The sequence below is a fragment of the Lissotriton helveticus genome, chromosome 4_1 (assembly GCF_964261635.1).
Source record: "Lissotriton helveticus chromosome 4_1, aLisHel1.1, whole genome shotgun sequence".
Lineage (NCBI taxonomy): Eukaryota > Metazoa > Chordata > Amphibia > Caudata > Salamandridae > Lissotriton > Lissotriton helveticus.
Window position 1 is genome coordinate 231732739 of NC_136063.1, and position 20034 is coordinate 231752772.

A 20034-nucleotide genomic window follows, 5' to 3' on the forward strand; every position below is an offset into this window, starting at 1 on the left:
CCTGTTTGGGGGAGGGAGGTCTGCACTACTACTCCAAACATGCCCTCTGTCCCACACCTGAGTAGGATGGAGCCCTCCTCCCATACCACCGAGGAGCACATGGAAGCCATTGCATTGTTAACCAAACAAACTTACAGGTAGGTAGCCATCTTCCCTGGGAGGCCTGTTTGGGGAAGGAGGCCTGTACCACTACTCCCACTATGCCCTCTGTCCCCCACCCCAGCAGGATAGAGCCCTTCCCTCCCAGGAGCCATTGGAAGCCATTGCATTGTCCACTCTCACCTTACAGGTAGGTAGCCATCTTGCTTGGGAGGCTTGTATGTGGGAGGGAGGCCTGTACCACTATTCCCACCATGCCCCCTGTCCCACTCCGCAGCAAGATGGAGCCCTCCTCCATACCACCCAGGAGCACATGGAAGCCATTGTATTGTTCACCAAACAAACTTACAGGTAGGTGGCCATTATCCCTGGGAGGCCTGTTTGGGGGAGGGAGGCCTGCACTTCTACTCCCACCATGCCCTCTGTCCCACTCCCCAGCAAGATGGAGCCCTCCTCCCACACCACCCAGGAGCACTTGGAAACCACTACATTGTTCACCAAACAAACTTACAGGTAGGTAGACAACTTCACTGGGCTGGCTGTTTGTGGGCGGTAGTCCTGCATCACTACACAGCACAAATTGCATGCAATGCATCGATACCTGACATGTACGAGTAATTGATGTTCCTCTGCACCATGTAATGACGCACAGTATTACACTTAATAATAATAGTGAAGATCTATCAATTGTGTAGTGTACAGACAGTGGATGACACGCAGCTAACAGAATACTTGCACAGTGCCCAACACTGACCATTCCCCATCTAATCCACAGGTGATGAAGAACTCACTGCTGAGAACAACAATGACCAGGAGAGCCACTCTCCACCCTCGGTACATGGACTCTCGAATGTTGACTCCCAGGATAGTTCGGACGATGAGCTCCAGGCCGGCCCATCTGGTGTGCCAGGGACCAACAGATACCAGGCTCCCATCCTCGCCACCACCACGTCTGCTGCAACAACAACATCACAGCAGACAGCTGAAGTCATGGCCGCTGCCACCTCTACCACCACCACTACCACCAGTACCACCTGCAGCACCTTCCCTGTCCCAGGGGATGACCAGGCCACACCAACAACTGTGGACGGCAGGGAGAGTGTGTGGGGACCCATAGTGGTGAGGCAACAGGTCCATGGCAGCAGGGCAGGTGGGAGGGCCAGGGTCACCCCCAGACCTCAGGAGGTTGGCACACCATCCCTGGACCACTTTACCAGAGTCATCGGGGCAAATGAACAGGTCCAGGGACAAAGTGGCCGGTCAGACGAACTATTACGTGAGCTCATCCTGCTGATGAGGTCCATCGACACATGCATTGGACAAATGGTGGAACTCATGGCCCAGCAAGTGGTGTTACTAAGGGACAGGCCTGCCTCCCAAACAACACCTCTGCTCCCCTCTGTTGTGCAGCGGGATGACAGTGTCCAATCCTCCCCTGCGGCCACAGAGAGGGGTGAGTCCTCAGACGCCGCTTGCCATGCAGCAGGCCGCCCCGCCAAAGCGATCAAGGGGGCATCCAAAGAAGAACCTCTGAGTCTCTGGAGGCAAAGCACCAGCCACACGCCAGTCACGGATCCAGCCCTGATGGCAACCCTCTTCCCCACTGCATTGACTGTTTGGACTGTCCTTCCCCACACTGCCTTGTGAATGGTACCTGTCTGTTGGACTGGGTCATCACATCTATGTGGTGTCTACTCTTGCATCTCATTTACTGTGACTGTCAACTCACTGCTCCATCACCACCTTCATGTAAATATGCCCATACCCCTCACATGTCAACTTTGTAAATAAAATACCTTACACACTTCAATTGTTACAGCTTTGTCTTTAGTGCAATAATTACAGTGTTCAAAATGTCCATGATGTATCCAAAAGATGTACAGTATGTAGGCCTGGATAATTTTGAGGCACCTAGGGAGACACAACAGAACAACAGTCATTGGCGTTAGTGTGGCATCACAGACATGACACAACACCAAACATCCACTTAAGTCCTAAGGCAGACAACACAATGTGCAACAAGTGTCAACAAACACAGTTCTGTATATGTTCACATGTGAAATGTCACTGCCACATTTCCACACACAGGTGACTCAACATGTGCCTGTCTGTACCATCAGCACATAGCCCTTCACAACAACAGCAATCACACTAGACAATGTACAAGTTGTACCTTGTCATCCACCTTCAAGTGAAGTAGCGGGTGATGAGCTGTTGACGCATATCAACTCCTTCCTCCTCTCCACTATCCTCATCACTGGACTCAGGGCCCTGAACAGGTGGGGGCCTTGGGTCCTCACCATCATTCAGGAGCAGGGGAATCCCCTTGTCAATGGCCATGTTGTGGAGCATACAGCATGCCACAATGATCTTGCAGACCTTCCCAGGTGAGTATGCACCTCCAGTCCTGTCAAGGCAGCGGAATCTTGACTTGAGCAGGCCAAAAGTTCTCTCAATGACACAACGTGTCTTGCCATGGGCCTCATTGTACCTGATGTCAGCCATGGATGGCTGGGATATGCAGAGTCACCTGTGAATGACAAACACACATTGCAATGTTGCACAGGCAGAGGGCAGCAGGTAACACACCACACAGCACGCCATATCACTAGGCATACTCACCCACATCCAAGCACGTTCAGGAAGCAGATTAGCCATCAGCCTGGGCACAATGCTGTACCCCAGGATGTAGGAGTCATGGGCTGAGCCAGGGAATCTGACACACACATGCGATATGGTCATGTCCGCAAGGCTCACCACCTGCACATTGATAGAGTGATAATGTTTTCGATTCCTAAAAATGTGCTCAGCCATCGGTGGTGGCACCAGACCAACATGGGTGCAATTGATGGCACCAACAACATTGGGGATGTTCCCAAGCGGATAGAAGTCTCCCTTCACAACGGCCAATGCTGCTCCCCTGGGGAAATGTATGTATCTATCCTTATAGATCATCATGGCTGCAAGTACATGCCTCAGCACCAGGCTGAACATGGTTTGCGACCTCCCTGCAGCGCTGGCCACAGTCTCCTGGAAGGAACCAGTTGCAAAAAAATGTAGGGCTGCCATCACTTTGTACGTTGGTGTGAAAGCAGTTGGGTAGTGGCGACGAGGCTGCAGGTGGGGCTCCAACAGATCACAAAGGGTCTTCAGGGTGGGTCTGTCGAGGCGGAATTTTCGAATGATTGCAACATCCTCCATGTCCTCCAGCAGTGTCAAGTGACGTAGCAGATTAGGCCTCTTCCTAGTTGAGAAGAACATGGACAAATGTCAATGACAACCTTCATGAGATGCCCACAGCACATCCCGTCAAGGATGTCACGGAAAAAGAAAGACTGCCATGTAAAATGCGTGACACTGCAGGTTACATGGTTGTACATTTGTGACACACAGAGGGGACACCTCTTCATTTATCATGCACAAGTGCCGCAAACAACACATAGGTCAATGTGAATGCACACATACTGAACCCCACTTTTCACATGTGCACGCCTTGTAGCGTACCATCCAGCCAATGTGTGTAAAATTAACATGACTGTCTCATATTCATCTGCTGTACCTGTCCCACCTCAATGCATCATGTAAACTTGGCACACATCCACAACACAATGATCACAGTAGGCGGCAAACTGTCATTTGTGTGCATGATCAGATAAGAAAGCACAAGTAAGTAAAAACACCATACAGTGAGACAAGCCTTGCCAAGATCAGCAATAAATTACAACACATTGATTTGTTACACATTGTTGAGTCCACTACAATACTCTCATGCATCATCAACCATCAAATGCATAATTGACATGGCAGGGACCACAGACCAATGTACGTCACACATAGCCAACCATGGCACGTGCGTCAACCTGTGGATTTGATGGAATAATGGCATTGTGTTCACAATGATGTGCTCTTAACCATGTCTCCGCTGTGTACTGTAGAAGTGTTCACGATGGACATTGCCATTGCATGTGACCAAAATCGCGGTAGCTACCGCCTGGCCCCGGTGGTGTGATACCAGCACCACCCCCTTCACAAGTGCACTAGTCATTGGCATGGAGACATGGGTAGATGGCGGTGGGCATGCTCTGCCACCCAAATCGCTGTAGCTACCGCCTGGCCCCGGCGGTGTGACACCAGCACCACCCCCTTCACAAGTGCGGTAGTCATTGGCATGGAGACATGGGTAGATGGCGGTGGGCATGCTCTGCCACCCAAATTGCGGTAGCTACCGCCTGGCCCCGCCGGTGTGACACCAGCACTACCCCTTCACAAGTGCGTTAGTCATTGGCATGGAGACATGGGTTTGAAAGATGCACCATCGCGGTAGCGCACCCCGGGCCCCTGCGGTGCATCACCGCCATGGAGCATTGCCTAGAGCCAATGGGAGCAATGATTGTGGTGGCAGGATGCAGTTTTAAAAATCGCGGAAGGCGTGCTCCGCTACCGCAGAGGCGGTCATTGGATGGATTTGAAAAAGGCAGACCTGGACAACCAATTGTTGCAGATTGGCACCTAAGAAACCATCCCAAGGGGGCTATAAATCTTTGGGAGTGAGCCTCACATTTCTACTGCTCACAGAGAGCGCTGCCTTGCACCCTCTCCTGCTGCTGCCTTCAGAGCGTGCTGCCTTGGACCCTCTCCTGCTGCTGCCTGCAGAGCGTGCTGCCTGGGACCCTCTCCTGCCGCTGCCTCCAGGGCCTGCTGCCTTGGACCTTCTCCTGCTGCTGCCTCCAGACCGTGCTGCCTGGGACCCTCTCCTGCTGCTGCCTCCAGACCGTGCTGCCTGGAACCCTCTCCTGCTGCTGCCTCCAGTGCCTGCTGGCTGGGACCCCTCACCACCCACTTCCACCAAAGGTGTTCCATGTCCACAGGGATGGCAAGGACAGAGAAGATCCGTGCCAGTCCATTCACAAGTGAGGAGCTGGAGGTCCTTGTGGGCGAGGTGCTGGCACAGTACCCAAGGCTGTATGGTGCCCCCAATGTTGTGGTAAGTCATCGTAAAGGGAGGAGTATGGTGGGGGGTCAGAGATGTAGTTGTATTGCTGCAGTATATGCCTGAGAGTGTGGGGTTGTGTCATACACTGACAAACATGCTGTCTCCAGGGCGAGGGAGTGAGTGTGTCCCAAAGCCATGGTTTACCCTGCCTGCAGTTGTATGTCTGAGTGGAGTGTGTTACATTGTCAGCCATACAGAGCCACAGGATGCTGGATATGCAGGTGCCAGGACAGTAATTGATTGGGTGATCATCTCTGTGTGCCCCTGTTGTCCGACTCAGTGTGAACCCAGAGACTATGCCCTGTGCCCACCAATCATGACGAGATTACATCACTGTACTTACTGTGTCCTTACTCTTGTTCACTCACACTGAAATAAAGATATGCACCATCGCAGCCCTATATAATTGCACACTACCACACTTGTGTAGATGGCTATTTTGTTGGCGAGTCAATGTACCCCGATGCCACACACATTACATACACATATGTTCACAGGCCATGCTCATTGAATGCTGCCCAGTCATGCACACAGTGATTCTACACACAGACACAGGTAGATATGTGATGTATGTAGTGGCCAGATGTGCATAGGACTGGAGAGGTGTACAAGCCACTGAGGGGGTTCAGTGCAGTCCTCCTGCATGTGTGTGAGATTATCAGGGACCCTGTATGCCCTCATAAATGCATGCAATCACATCTGTTAGGACCATGCAGATTGCCCTTGTGAGGTGTACCCCAGTTTGGGATGGTAGGAGATTACAATTTGTAATGAGTCTGTGTCTTGCTACTGTACTGATAGATGTTGGTCCATGACACTGTGTCACTGATCCATTCCCCTTCTCTTCCCCCATGCCTGCAGCTCAAGGTACACCAGCGTAAGGCCGTGTGGAGGGCCGTTGCAGCAAAGGTGCGAGCCCTGGGGGTATCCAACCGATTACGCACCCACTGCCACAAGAGTTGGGACGACATCAGCTGGCTGGCTAAGAACTTGGCAGAGATTACATTGGGGCTGCTACCACGCCATGGGCGTTTGGCACAGCGCAACATGACACCACTGATGGGCCGCAAATTGGCTGTGACTCATCCTGAGCTGGATGCACGTCTGAAGGAGCACCAGCAGCAAGGCAGGGGTGAGTATTTGGGGATGGTGACTTTGTCAGGGAGCGGATGCATGTGTACAGGGCCTGTGGCAGCGGTGGCACATGTGATGTTCAAGGAGTGGTGCTATGCTGTGTCATGTGAGTGGCTGCTGGGATGGGTGCCAGTGTCATGCATTGTCCCAAACTGCCCTTACAAGGGTGAGCCTTCCTGCTGTGCTTTCCCATTGCCAGATGTATTAGCATCTACAAGGTCATTCAGCATTGGGATGGTGTGGGGAATCTATTGGGGGTGAACAGCAGTGTCCACTATCTGACTGTGACTGCATGTATGCCTACTTTGCATGCACCATGATCGGTAAGGCACACACATCAGACAAGAATGCGCCCCAGAGTACCACATGGTCTTTGTTATGGCCTACTTGGCCAATGTGGACTGTCATGTCCTAATAGGTGTGTGTGTTGTCCTTTCCTGTTCCCTCAAGGGCTGTCAGTGGTAAAAAGTGGTGTACCCACATCTTGTCCCTAGGTGTGTGCAGAGCAAGTTGTGTCTGGTACACTTCATACACGGGCAGGGTGTTGTGCTGTGTGTGTGGCAGATATTAAGGGTTACAGGCACTGTTGTGGTCTATGTAGTGTGTAGTTTTAATGTGATTGCAGGGTGTGGTGGTCATCATGTAGATTTGGGCATCTCCTGGACTGCATTAATTGTTTTGCTTTGTCCTGCTGATGGCACTAACACAACCCTGCATCTCTCACTCATGCAGAATCAACAGTGAACACGGAGGAACAGGAGCCGGAAACCAGTGGTGGCGAGGGTAGCACTACAGCTGCACCTGAGGCCAGTGACACAGAGCCCACCAGCGCATCTGAGGGTGACCGTAGTATGCAGGAGGAATCCCTGCCTGAGACACAGAGTACAACATCATCTGATGCCAGCGGGGATGCATCCATGTTGGAAGGCACAGGGAATGGGAACTCTGCATCATCTACTACCACACAGCGGTCAGTGCCCACCCTCCCATCTACTTCCTCTGGTGCTGCCCGTGTCCATGTCAGTAAGAGAGGACGAGTTAAATTCACACCTGACTGAGCCTGCACCTGCCTCCCCTGCTGCCCTCAGTGCTGAGTCTGTAGAGCTCCTGCGCCAGCTTTGTGTGGGCCAGACAGCCCCGCTCAATGCCTTCGGTGACCATGACAAAAAATTAGCCCAAGTGTTTGCCTACATGAAGGACATACACTCTGACATTGGTGGGCTACACCGTACTGTCCAGGCTTTGTCGTCCACAGTGACGTCTGCCCTTCAACAGGCAAATGCTCCCATTCCTGCTCCAGTGCCTTTGTCCACCCTCCAGTCAGTGGCCATATCAGATGATAGTAACCACGGTTCCCAGTCATGATACAGCGCACGAAGCACCCAGCAGAAGCACCCAAGCGGTCCCGCCCACAGACACCATCCCCACAGAAGAGCAGAGCCAGTCCAGAATGCAAAGACAAGAGCCCATCAGGGAAGAACAAGGCAGAAAAGGCAAGAAAGAGGCATCAGGCTCCCATGCCTCAGAGGCATCACCAGCCAAAGACACTCCAGGTCCTAAAACTCCACGCAGAGTTAGGCGTGCAGTGTCTATGCCCACTGAGGGGGTGTTGTCTGGCAAGGGTACACCAAGGAAGGGCTCAGGGACACATTTCCCCGCCACATCAACTCCAATTCCAAGCCCAGTGAAGCAGGTGAAGGAGGGCACTGTAGGGGCTACACCTGACAAACAGGCAAAGGAGGGCGCTGTAGGGGCTACCCCTGACAAACAGGCAGAGGAGGGCACTGTAGGGGGTACACCTGGCAAACAGGGGAACATGCTCCAGAGGTGTAGTCAGACAAAGCATGCTGTAGGATCCAGCACGTCACCAGAGGGAGTGCCAGTGTCTGCACCTGAAGCAGCTCTGTTGGTGTGTGTGCCTGTTGTGTCCCAACCAGTTCCCATTAACCCCAGTACAGGACAGCCATTTCGCATTCCCAAGAAGTGGAAAGGCACCCCTCCAACCACTCCCACCCACACTGTGTCACTGGTCAGCATGACACCGCCTCCACGTGCCACTACACCACCTGGTCCAAATAGCCCTCCAGCTTGCAAAACCACTGATAGCCCTACATCACCTGGGCCTCTGTCTCCCCAGTCAAGTGGTCCTGCTGTCCCGCACACACAGCCAGCTCCAAGTCTGCCTGACAGCCAAGAGTGAGTGTTAGTCCCCTTCATACACCTGTCTCTCATACAGGTGTGCTAATCCTGCCCATTGATTACAACCTGGGTGTGTTGCTGGCTATGGAACGGTACAGTCAAACACACTCACTGTGCAGCTTCTCATGTCCTGACTCTGCACTTCTCCCTGGCCACTGGCCTTGTCATATTCACTGCTGTTCTGGCCTTGCCTGTGCAGCTTCTCATGTCCTGACTTTGCACTTCTCCCTGCACACTGGCCTTATCATTCACTGCTGTTCTGGCCTTGCCTGTGCAGCTTCTCATGTCCTGACTCTGCACGTCTCCCTGGCCACTGGCCTTGTCATTCCCTGCTGTTCTGGCCTTGCCTGTGCAGCTTCTCATGTCCTGACTTTGCACTTCTCCCTGCACACTGGCCCTGTTGCTCTGCTGTGTCGTACTCTCACCTGTGCTATGGACACTGGCCCTGTTGCTCTGCTGTGTTGGACTCTCACCTGTGCCATGGACATTGGCCCTGTTGCTCTACTGTGTTGGACTCTCACCTGTGCAGCCTCTCGTGTACCTGCTGTGCCACCTGCCCTGGACACTGGCCCTGTTGCTCTGCTGTGTTGTACTCTCACCTGTGCCATGGACACTTGCCCCGTTGCTCTGCTGTGTCGGACTCTCACCTGTGCCATGGACACTGGCCCTGTTGCTCTGCTGTGTTGTTATGTTATGTTATGTTATGTTACGTCTATTTATTGTGCGCACAGATACTCCAGCCAAGGAGCGTCCTGGCGCAGAGACAAGGTAGCCCGTAACACAACAAGAGACTAAGAACAGAGACTAAGAAACAGCTAAAACAAGAAAGTTTTTATAGCCCTCCGAAAGGTCAGAAGGTCCTCCAGCAAGCGGATTTCAACAGGCAGGGAGTTCCATGCTGACGCAGCCATTACCCTAAACGAGCGGCCTCCCATACGGCTGAGCCTGAATCTGGGAACCACCGCAAGGGCCAGACCTTGAGAGCGGAGGCTACGGGCAGGGACATAAAAAGACAGACAACTCGACAGAATTTCCGGGCCTGTACCTCTCAAGATTTTAAAAGCAAGGCACAAGACCTTGAAGAGGATGCGCTTCCTAACCGGAAGCCAGTGTAGGGAGCGAATGACACCTGTCACTGAGCAGAATCTGGGCAAGCCAACAATCGCCCTCGCCGCAGCATTCTGAACCCGTTGTAAACGGGTTAGTTCAGCCTGGTTGTACTCTCACCTGCGCCATGGGCACTGGCCCTGTTGCTCTGCTGTGTCGTACTCTCACCTGTGCCATGGACACTGGCCCTGTTGCTCTGCTGTGTTGTACTCTCACCTGTGCCATGGACACTGGCCCTGTTGCTCTGCTGTGTTGCACTCTCACCTGTGCCATGAACACTTGCTCTGTTGCTCTGCTGAGTTGGACTCTCACCTGTGCAGCCTCTCATGTAATTGCTGTGCCACCTGCCCTGGACACTGGCCTTCCTGTTTGGAGTTTGCCTGTGCAGATTATCTTGCATATGATCAGCATTTTGTGCCTTGCTCTTGTCTACGGTTGATCTACTGTCACATTTGTGCAATACATGAATAAAGACAGTTACTCCTGTTGTCTGTTTTGTCAGTGTCCTTGCTGATTAAAGTTATTTTGGTGTGTGCATTTGGTTGCCTGTGCCCCATGCTCTATGTGTCACTTCAACATTGCCAAGATCTTTGCCCACATCAAATTTTTATACAGGGGTGACACGGTCTTCAGGCCATTCAGACACTGATACAAGTGTTATCTGTGATGGCTCTTTTACCTGTCATGCAGTTCTCTTTTTGGTGGTTTGCTATTGTTGGGTACATTGTTCAGATGTCAAGTTGGGGGTACACTGCCGGGACAGGGTGTGATGCTGTGCACAGGTTTGCATGCAGGCTGGGCACTGTCATGATGTATGTGTGTTATTCCTTTATGTGTGCCCAGCTCTGTATGTGTATGGTCATCCTGTGTTGGCCCTTAGTCCTGGTCCGGCGGCCTACATGAGATGTGTGCTCTTGGGTAATTAAGAAGTGTGCAGTGTGAAGGGTGTGACTTTGTAGTGGGTGTGGATGTGTGTGTGCCCCTGGATTGCGAAAGACACACATGTGTCACCCAGGAGTTATGTGCCTGTTGTTTGTATTGTTGTGCCCTGTGGATATGGTTGTATGGACATGTGTGAGTTGTTTGTTGTGCACTGTGTAGTGTGTTGGTGTGTCTGTGCTGTTCTGTGTGACTCCTCCTTGTTGTTTTGGTCACGTATGAGTGTGCAAAGTGTGTGACTTGCACATCAGTGTTGTGTTTGTTTGATTATTAATGTGTCTTGAGTGTGTTTGTGTGGACTGTGTGGGCCTGCTGCTCCACACTGCCATTCTGGTTGTGTTTCTCATGCATTGCATGCACATGGTGCCTTTCTCCTCCTGAGTGGCATAGTGTGTGTGGTGTGATGCCATCCCCTATGTGTGCCGCTTATGGCTATCCATTGTGGGTCTGCACTCCCTCTTTTTAAGTATGGTATACCACTTCCATGTCTACTACTGACAAGCACGTGAGTTCACTTTGATGTCAGTTGTCCCCATGGTTTACATGTGTGTGTGCCTCCCCATCACTTCATTTGTGACACTGTGCTTTGTGGTGCAGGTCTTGTGCCAGGGCAAATGTTCAACTCTGTGTATGTGTGGTATTCTTGTGCTATTAATCAGTGAGGATTGCTCATGTGCACTTCAGCTGTGTGTGCTGCCCAGTGCTCTGGTCAAGATGGTTCTGCTCTTGTGTCCCAGAGTGGTGCATCTGTTGTTGTGTTGGATGTATGTGTGTTGGCTGTGGTATTGCTTCACTTCCTGGGTGTGCTGTTGTGTTTGTGCTGTGCTGATTAGTGTTGTGTGTGTTGAGTTGTGTCAGTCATGTCTGTGTGTGACTGTTCTGCTTGTTGTGCACACTGCTTGTTGTGCATACAGTGCTGTGTGTATGTGGCCCTGGCATTGCCTGATGTGCATCCCTGATGTCCTGTGGTGTTTGTTCATTTTTGATTTAATGTGCATCTGTGGTTGGTTTCATGTGGCAGTGTAGTTCTGTGCTGGTGCTCTTCTTGTGTGATTTGTGGTATGTTGTCTGTGTTTTGTTCGTGTGATGAAGTTGTGCACTCCTGGTGTGTCTGTGCTCCCATTGCCTTTCCACAGTTTGGCTGTTAGGGTATGTCTGTTTCTGATGTGTTTCTGTGTATGTTCCTGTAGTGTTTGTGTGCCGTTTTTTGGGCAGGCATCTGTTCAGGCATCCCTGTGTTTGTGTTCTGTTTATGGCTACACCCAGGGTGTATGTTTGTTTGTGTGTGTATGTGCTGGCAAGTATTGGTAGTCTTCAGTGTGTGAGGCACTGGTGTTGTGTGTTCCTTTTCAGCCACTCCTGCAGTGGCTGTCTCCCTGGTTGTTTGTTGTGTGGTGCAGGGTGTGTATTGTGCTTGCTTGCTGCTGTGCTTGTTGCTGTGCTTGTTGCTTGTTGCTGTGCATGGGGTTGCACAGGATGGGCACCTGGCCTGTGACTTGATGGGATGTGTTGATGTGTGGTTGGGGGAGGTATGTCCCTGTGGTGTTTGTGCCGTGCCCATGCTTTGGACTGAAGGATTCAGAAAAGGGGGTGGTGATGAACAGAGTGCCTGAATTAAGCAGACCACTCTTACCCAGTCCAAAGATCAGGGCTTGATCCATCACCGTTTTTTAGCTCACTGCACCATCCCAGCTCAGAACTTGGCTATATGCAAATTAATCTGTTCCTGTCCCAGTGCATGATGGGAACAGGGCAAACCAAACTACCAAGCCAATTCTTGTACTGGGAAGGAAACAAGCTTCCGGGGACCAGTTTCTGCCATTTCAGGCGTCGTCGGCCCGGCTTGCTTGAATCCTGATGGTGCAATGAGCAAGGGACTCACATCTGAGTATCCCCTTCCACGCTTATGGTGGACAAAATGATTCAGAAAAGGGGGTGGTGATGAACAGAGTGCCTGAATTAAGCAGACCACTCTTACCCAGTCCAAAGATCAGGGCTTGATCCATCACCGTTTTTTAGCTCACTGCACCATCCCAGCTCAGAACTTGGCTATATGCAAATTAGTCTGTTCCTGTCCCAGTGCATGATGGGAACAGGGCAAACCTTGCTCACTGCTCCATCAGGATTCAAGCAAGCCGGGCCGACGACGCCTGAAATGGCAGAAACCGGTCCCCGGAAGCTTGTCTCCTTTCTGGTGAAGAATTGGCTTGGTAGTTTGGTCTGCCCTGTTCCCATGATGCACTGGGCCAGGGACAGACTAATTTGCATATAGCCAGGTTCTGAGCTGGGATGGGGCAGTGAGCTAAATAACGGTGATGGATCAAGCCCTGATCTTTGGACTGGGTAAGAGTGGTCTGCTTAATTCAGACACTCTGTTCATTACCACCCCCTTTTCTGAATCGTTTTTGGCCACTATAGGTGTGGCAGGGTATACTCAGACATGAGTCCCTTGCTCACTGCTCCATCAGGATTCAAGCAAGCCGGGCCGACGACGCCTGAAATGGCAGAAACCGGTCCCCGGAAGCTTGTCTCCTTTCTGGTGAAGAATTGGCTTGGTAGTTTGGTCTGCCCTGTTCCCATGATGCACTGGGCCAGGGACAGACTAATTTGCATATAGCCAGGTTCTGAGCTGGGATGGGGCAGTGAGCTAAATAACGGTGATGGATCAAGCCCTGATCTTTGGACTGGGTAAGAGTGGTCTGCTTAATTCAGACACTCTGTTCATCACCACCCCTTTTCTGAATCGTTTTTGGCCACTATAGTTGTGGCAGGGTATACTCAGACATGAGTCCCTTGCTTACTGCTCCATCAGGATTCAAGCAAGCCGGTCCGACGACGCCTGAAATGGCAGAAACCGGTCCCCGGAAGCTTGTCTCCTTTCTGGTGAAGAATTGGCTTGGTAGTTTGGTCTGCCCTGTTCCCATGATGCACTGGGCCAGGGACAGACTAATTTGCATATAGCCAGGTTCTGAGCTGGGATGGGGCAGTGAGCTAAATAACGGTGATGGATCAAGCCCTGATCTTTAGACTGGGTAAGAGTGGTCTGCTTAATTCAGACACTCTGTTCATCACCACCCCCTTTTCTGAATTGTTTTTGGCCACTATAGGTGTGGCAGGGTATACTCAGACATGAGTCCCTTGCTCACTGCTCCACCAGGATTCAAGCAAGCCGGGCCGACGACGCCTGAAATGGCAGAAACCGGTCCCCGGAAGCTTGTCTCCTTTCTGGTGAAGAATTGGCTTGGTAGTTTGGTCTGCCCTGTTCCCATGATGCACTGGGCCAGGGACAGACTAATTTGCATATAGCCAGGTTCTGAGCTGGGATGGGGCAGTGAGCTAAGTAACGGTGATGGATCAAGCCCTGATCTTTGGACTGGGTAAGAGTGGTCTGCTTAATTCAGACACTCTGTTCATCACCACCCCCTTTTCTGAATCATGCTTTGGACAGGCCCTGCCTTATGCATTGTGTGCATGTGTTGACCGCTGCGGTGACGTGACTGGGACGTTGCTGCATGTTCGTGGTTGATGTGTGTCAAGGATGCAGTGGGGTGACTTGGTGGCAGGTGGGTCATGTGTGGGTGCCCTTGTGGATGTGTTGTTGCCCCCAGCAGGGTGTCTGGTATGGTTTTGGACCCTGTGTCAGCCCGTGTGTTGTGTATTGTATATTTGTGTATTTGCCTACCTGCGGCGGCGTCCGCGGAGGCCCAATAGATGATAGTGGTGTGGCAGGTACAGCACGGAAACACAGGTAGAGCTGGGTCCGTGGCGGTCTTGACTGAGTGGTGAGGACCGGGTCTCTGCTCTTGCGCTCAGCTGTCGAGTTTCCGCCGTCTCTGGCTCAGCGGTGTCTCCGCTGCAGTGCGTCTGCCTGTTTGGGCCATCCTAAATTGTGGATCGTGGCGGACGTCATTCCGCAAGACAGAGAGTCTCCATTGGCTCCCACCGCCGCTGTGGCGGGTGCACTTTCATGGCGGTGCTGGGCGCTCCGAGGCGGACGGGAAATGACCTATGTTTTGCTATACTAATATGGCGGACGTTAGTGCCGCTGCTCACGGAAGGAAAAAGGCATTTTTCCACCCACCAGCACCGCGGTGGTGCCACCGCCCGACATCCTAATGGACCCCCAAGTGTTTTTTGTTATTGAAAATATGTTAATGTATTTTTTTTACATTTCTTTTACTTCCACAGTTTCATGAGATAGGCTAGATAGGCTAGTCAGCCAGAACTCTATGGTTTTCTACTCTAATCGAGTGATCGCAATAGCGCTGCAGTGCTGCAACAGCAATTTTGCTAAAAATGCATAAAATGAAATTCTTTTTATATATATTAATATTTCAGTTTTAGTCAATAAGGTAGACATTTTACAGGTGCACAATGTACGATAATATATATTATATTTTTTAAGTATAACTCACAATTTGCTATTTCAGGGCAGTGCAAATCTGCCAATAGGCTCTGCGGATTCGCTCGGCAGCCCAGCAAAATCCCCTCATTTCTTTGGACACATAGGAACCATAGGTTTTCCTATTAAACCCCACTCAAAACTTCAAACTTTATTAGGAAACAGCAGAGAAAGGAGAACATAACTTGGAGAGTCTGCAGTTTTCACTGTTGTTAACAGTCAAGAACTATTCACCATGGAAGCAGCATCAACACCAGCTCCCGCTGAAGATCCTGTTCTGCAGAAAAATGAGAACGATAAAGAACATGCAGCACCACAGAGGAAGTAAAGTGGCATCTGGGGGTACTTCAGTATACCATCAGGTGAAAAGAATGATTCTGCAAAAATTATCAAATGCAATTACTGTGGCAAATAACTTTCTTAAGGAACAGTGAAAAAGTGAGTCACAGCACCTCTTCCATGTGGAAGCATATTAATACAATTCATGTGAAAATGTACCACGGGATGCTGCATGAGAAGGAAACTGCTTTCCATCCTTCTGTTTCATTGGCGACTCTTGCGGCACCTTCCACCTCCACAACCATAACAGTGGCAGCTGTGACCCCAATTTGGTGCACATGACAGCCCATTATTTATGGAGTGATATGCCTGTTGGACTAAGTACAACATCTGTTGCTGAGTATTTACATACAGTTAATACTCATCCTTGCTAACTTTGAATTTCCTTTTTACCATCCACAGTTGATGCCTCTATTTTTTACCTTGATATCATGTCTGTTGACAGGGAACTGTTTTAGAATAGTTCAGTGCTTTTTTTTTTTGGGTACATTAATACTTTTAAAAATAAATTAATAAATACATTTAAAAAAGGTTCATTTCAGAACCTAACCAATCAATTAAAAAAGATCTGTGTTTTTAGTTTCATTTTTTTATTGTATTCATGCTTTTTAAGTGTGTGCTCATGGGTATATTAGTATATGTATCAGTCAGTGATGGGGTGTGTTTCTGTTTGTATGAGTGTCTCAGTAACTTAATGAGTGTGTTAGTGTGTTAAAGGGAGTGTCAGTGTATATATTAGTGACTCCTAGGGCATCTCAGGGTGTGTAGAACTAAATGTGTTAGTGAATGCATTAGTGAATCCATGGGTCTGTCAGTGTATGTGTTAGTTGGTCCTAGAGTATGCGAGGGTGTGCATGAGTAACTGTTCGAACATGTTAGTGAATGAATTAGTTTTAGAGGTGTGGTCAGGCGGCCAGGGTGGCTGGCTACGGAACACCTCGGCTCACTATTCGATCCCCGGCGCCAGTGGCAGGTTAGCCCAGCACCATGTGAATCTGGGCATTAGCTTGCTCAATCTTCCCGATGGCCCCCAGCGCCTTAACACCCTTAGGGGAAATTGTTCATGCTTTAAATATACTGGTATTTAGTTTGATTTGATTGGTGTGTCAGTGTATGTATCAGTTAGTCCCAAGAGGTCTCAATGTGTCTATTAGTGAGTTGGTGACTTTGTCAAAGATTTTGTCAAAGAATGCATCAGTATGTCCATGGGTGTGTTAGTATATGTATTAGTGAGACCTAGAATGTATCAGAGTGTAAGGAAATGAGTCAGTGAGTATGCCAGTTAATACATCATGGGTGTGTCAGTGTATGCTTTCGTGAGTTGTAGAGTGTGTCACTATATGTATGACTGAGTGAGTATGTCAGGTAATGCATCACTGTATTTATGGGCTTTTCAATGTATGTATTAGTGAGAGCTAGGGTGTGTTAGAGTCTGTATGACTGAGTAAATGAGTATGTTACTTAATACATCAGTCTGTTTATGTGTGTGAGAGTTTATATATTAGTGAGCTCTAGAGTGTGTCACTGTGTATCTGACTGGGTGAGTGAATGTCAATTAATGCAGCAGTGTGTCCATGGGTGTGTCAGTGAATGTAAATGTAAATGTAAATGTGTGTATACTTGTAAAGCGCACTGCTGCCCCATCTCGGGGCATCCTGGCGCTGTATACCTCTGTGGAACCCCTCCTGGCTTTCACTGTGAGATGTCCCCTCCAGGGCACCCCCAAGGTGAAGCCAGGCATCCCAGCGCTGTTGGGGCCGTTGTGGATATTAAGCAACCTATTGCCCAGAGTTGCAGAGTGGGACCCATGATTAGAGTAGGCACCGAGGCGAGAATTATCGAGTCCGCGGACATTGAGCCCAAGACCCTGCCGCGTCAGGAATTGAACCCTGGTCCCGGGCCTGACCTCTGCTTCAGGGTCTGCCGCTTCTAACCAGTGAGCCACACTTCTCTGTAATAAGGAGCCCTAGGTTGTCTCCAGGTGTGTTAAAGTAAGTGTGAGAGTGTGTTAGTGAATGGATTGCTGTGTTCACGGGTGTGTCAGTGTATGCATCAGTTAGTTCCTGAGTGTCTCAGTGTGTGTAAATGAGTGAGTATGTGATTTTGTCAGAGAATCCATCAGTGTGTGCATGGGGGTGTTAGTGTGTGCATTAGTGAATCCTAGGGTGTGTCAGAGTGTGTATCACTAAGTGAGTGAATATGCCAGTTAATGCATAACTGTGTTCATGGGTGTGTCAGTCTATGTATTAGTGAGCCCAAGAGTGTGTCTGTATATGTATAATTGAGTGAGTGAGTATGTGGGTGTATGCATTAGTGCTTCCAAGTGTATGTTACTATATGCATCAGTGAGTCCTAGGGTGTCTGTTACTCTATTTATACATTTTAAAACAATTATATACAGAATTGATTACTGAAATATCTCCCAAAATTGAATTCATTGACCTGTTATAAAAGAGAGAAAACAGAAATATATGTTATCATGACATTTAAAAGTTTCAGACTAAAAGTTTACAATTCTGAAAAATAAGTATGTTTGCTACTATAAAAGCAGTACACAACTGTTACACTGTAAAACACGTATATATTTCTTTGAATGTCATTTTCTGTTTTTTCACTGTTCTTTGTTGCATATTACAAAATGTACTGTATAGATAAGAGGGGTGGGCAGAATTTGCGTAGTAGCTCTACGCAAAGCTCCGAGAAACGGCAAATATCTCCGCGAGCACGCAGAGTTCCGCGAACAGGCGTAATTGCTTGTTCCGCCCGTTCGCAATGCTTTTTTCCTGTTCACGAATGCTGTTTGCGAGCTCAGGGGGAATTATCTTGCGAACATGCATTTTGAAAGTATGAACAAGCAAAAAATTCCGCAAAGCCGTGGATCGCTGAATTTCTGACAATTCTGTGTTCTCCGCAGAACGCGAAATTTCCAAAATTCCACAAATTCCGTGAGCAAAACAGAATTTATCCCAGAAGCCTAATAAATATTCATTGTTGAACAGTGGAGAAAAACAGCCATAAACTGTTTAAAAAAACCCATAACTGTACAATATTAAACTACAAATAAGTCATACCATGCATCACACTTGCTAAAAACATTTAATAAGATATACTAGCTAAATGTACTTGACTAATATAAGCGAACACATAAAATAAAATATATGATACTGAAATAGTCCATTACACAAAATAGATGTAATGTGTGTTGATATTTTGGACTTCATTTTTAAGACATCACCCTTGCTAGGCCGAATGATATCTTACACACTAATCATCTATAAAAACAAGCACCGTATACCACTCTTTCAGTGCTAATCTTCCTTAAAACTTTGGTTGATGAAAGAAGAGATATGAATTTGGAGGTTTGAAAGGTAGTTTTTATTTGAATCTGAGCTTGCGGTCATTGCATTCTGTCCATTCAGTTGAATTTTTTCAGATACACAGTATAGTGACAAAGTTATACAAAGTCTTTCATGAAAGATAATAGCCAATGTTGTGTACATTCTTCCAGTTTTTATTTTTGATCCATCACTCTACATTGTGTCAGCATCAATATAATGTATTTTCCACTTCTGTGTATCTGCAAGGTAAACATACAATCTGATCTACAATTTGGAGCAGGCCATATTTTGGTTTGCATTTTTTATTAGCCTGTCAAAATACACAGGGGTATATTATCAACAACTAGCGATAATTTTTGTCTCTAACTTGTTTAGAGACAAAAATTATCGCCGCACATCGGCGATTTTTATCGCAGATAAACCTTGCTATTAGCAAGGTTTATCGCAAATGCGATAAAAAACGCCCGCAATGCATGAATATCGCTGAAAAGTCAGCGATATTCATGCATTATCGAGCAAATGCTCTTAGCCATGTTATCCACCTCCCATTGGATAACATGGCTAAGAACTGCTCAGGGCAGGTGTTAGCTTTTGGAGATATTCGCCCTTAGCGCAAATATCTCCAAAAGTTGGTAATAGGAGATAGCGATGTTAGCGACTGTTTCCAGTCGCTAACATCTTGGCACGCCCACTTTGCATATCATTAGTGATAAATATCACTGACATGCAAAGTGGGGCCCATGATGGTCGCTATCTCCTATTAGCTGTCGCTAACTGGTGTTAGCGACAGCTTGGTAATAGGGAGATAATTTTATCTCCGCTTTCTTGGCTTTTAAAGCCAAAAAAGCGGAGATAAAACCCCTTGATAATATACCCCACAGTTTTACAATCTGATAATATTGAGTAGATATATCTTTCCAAATTGATTTGAGTAGTAGTTGCAAAGGAGCAATTTTCACAATAATGGTTCCTTGTGTAACTCAGTCATTATAACTCACAACATTAACTTCTTCTTCTTCCAAACATCCAAGAATCACCATATTTAATTTCTGAGTGTCTTGTTGACTGTTGCGAGAGAATAGTACCTTTTCACTATGCATGTCTACCACAGATCGAATGTTTGAAGCAGAATGTACTAAAGTCCTATCACTACATACATGTTCAAGAAAAGTACATAGATAAGAGTAGAGTATGTTGTCTCCTTTATGTTGAATTGAATGTGGTAAATAGAAGAGTACATTGAGAACCACATTTGTATAGCAGTTGACACCATTATTGTTTTTCAGCTGAAAACCTACATTATCACAGTCAATTTTCACGTTTTCCATCTGTTAACCTTCTTCCTTATCTTTTTTTGCTTCTTTTAAGGAACATCCATTGATTGCTTTTTAGGCTTCTGCTTATAACGGATTCTCCATTTCTCATAAATAGGATACTGTCCTAAGTGAAGAGAATATACACTTCTTAACCAATTGTGTTCTCTA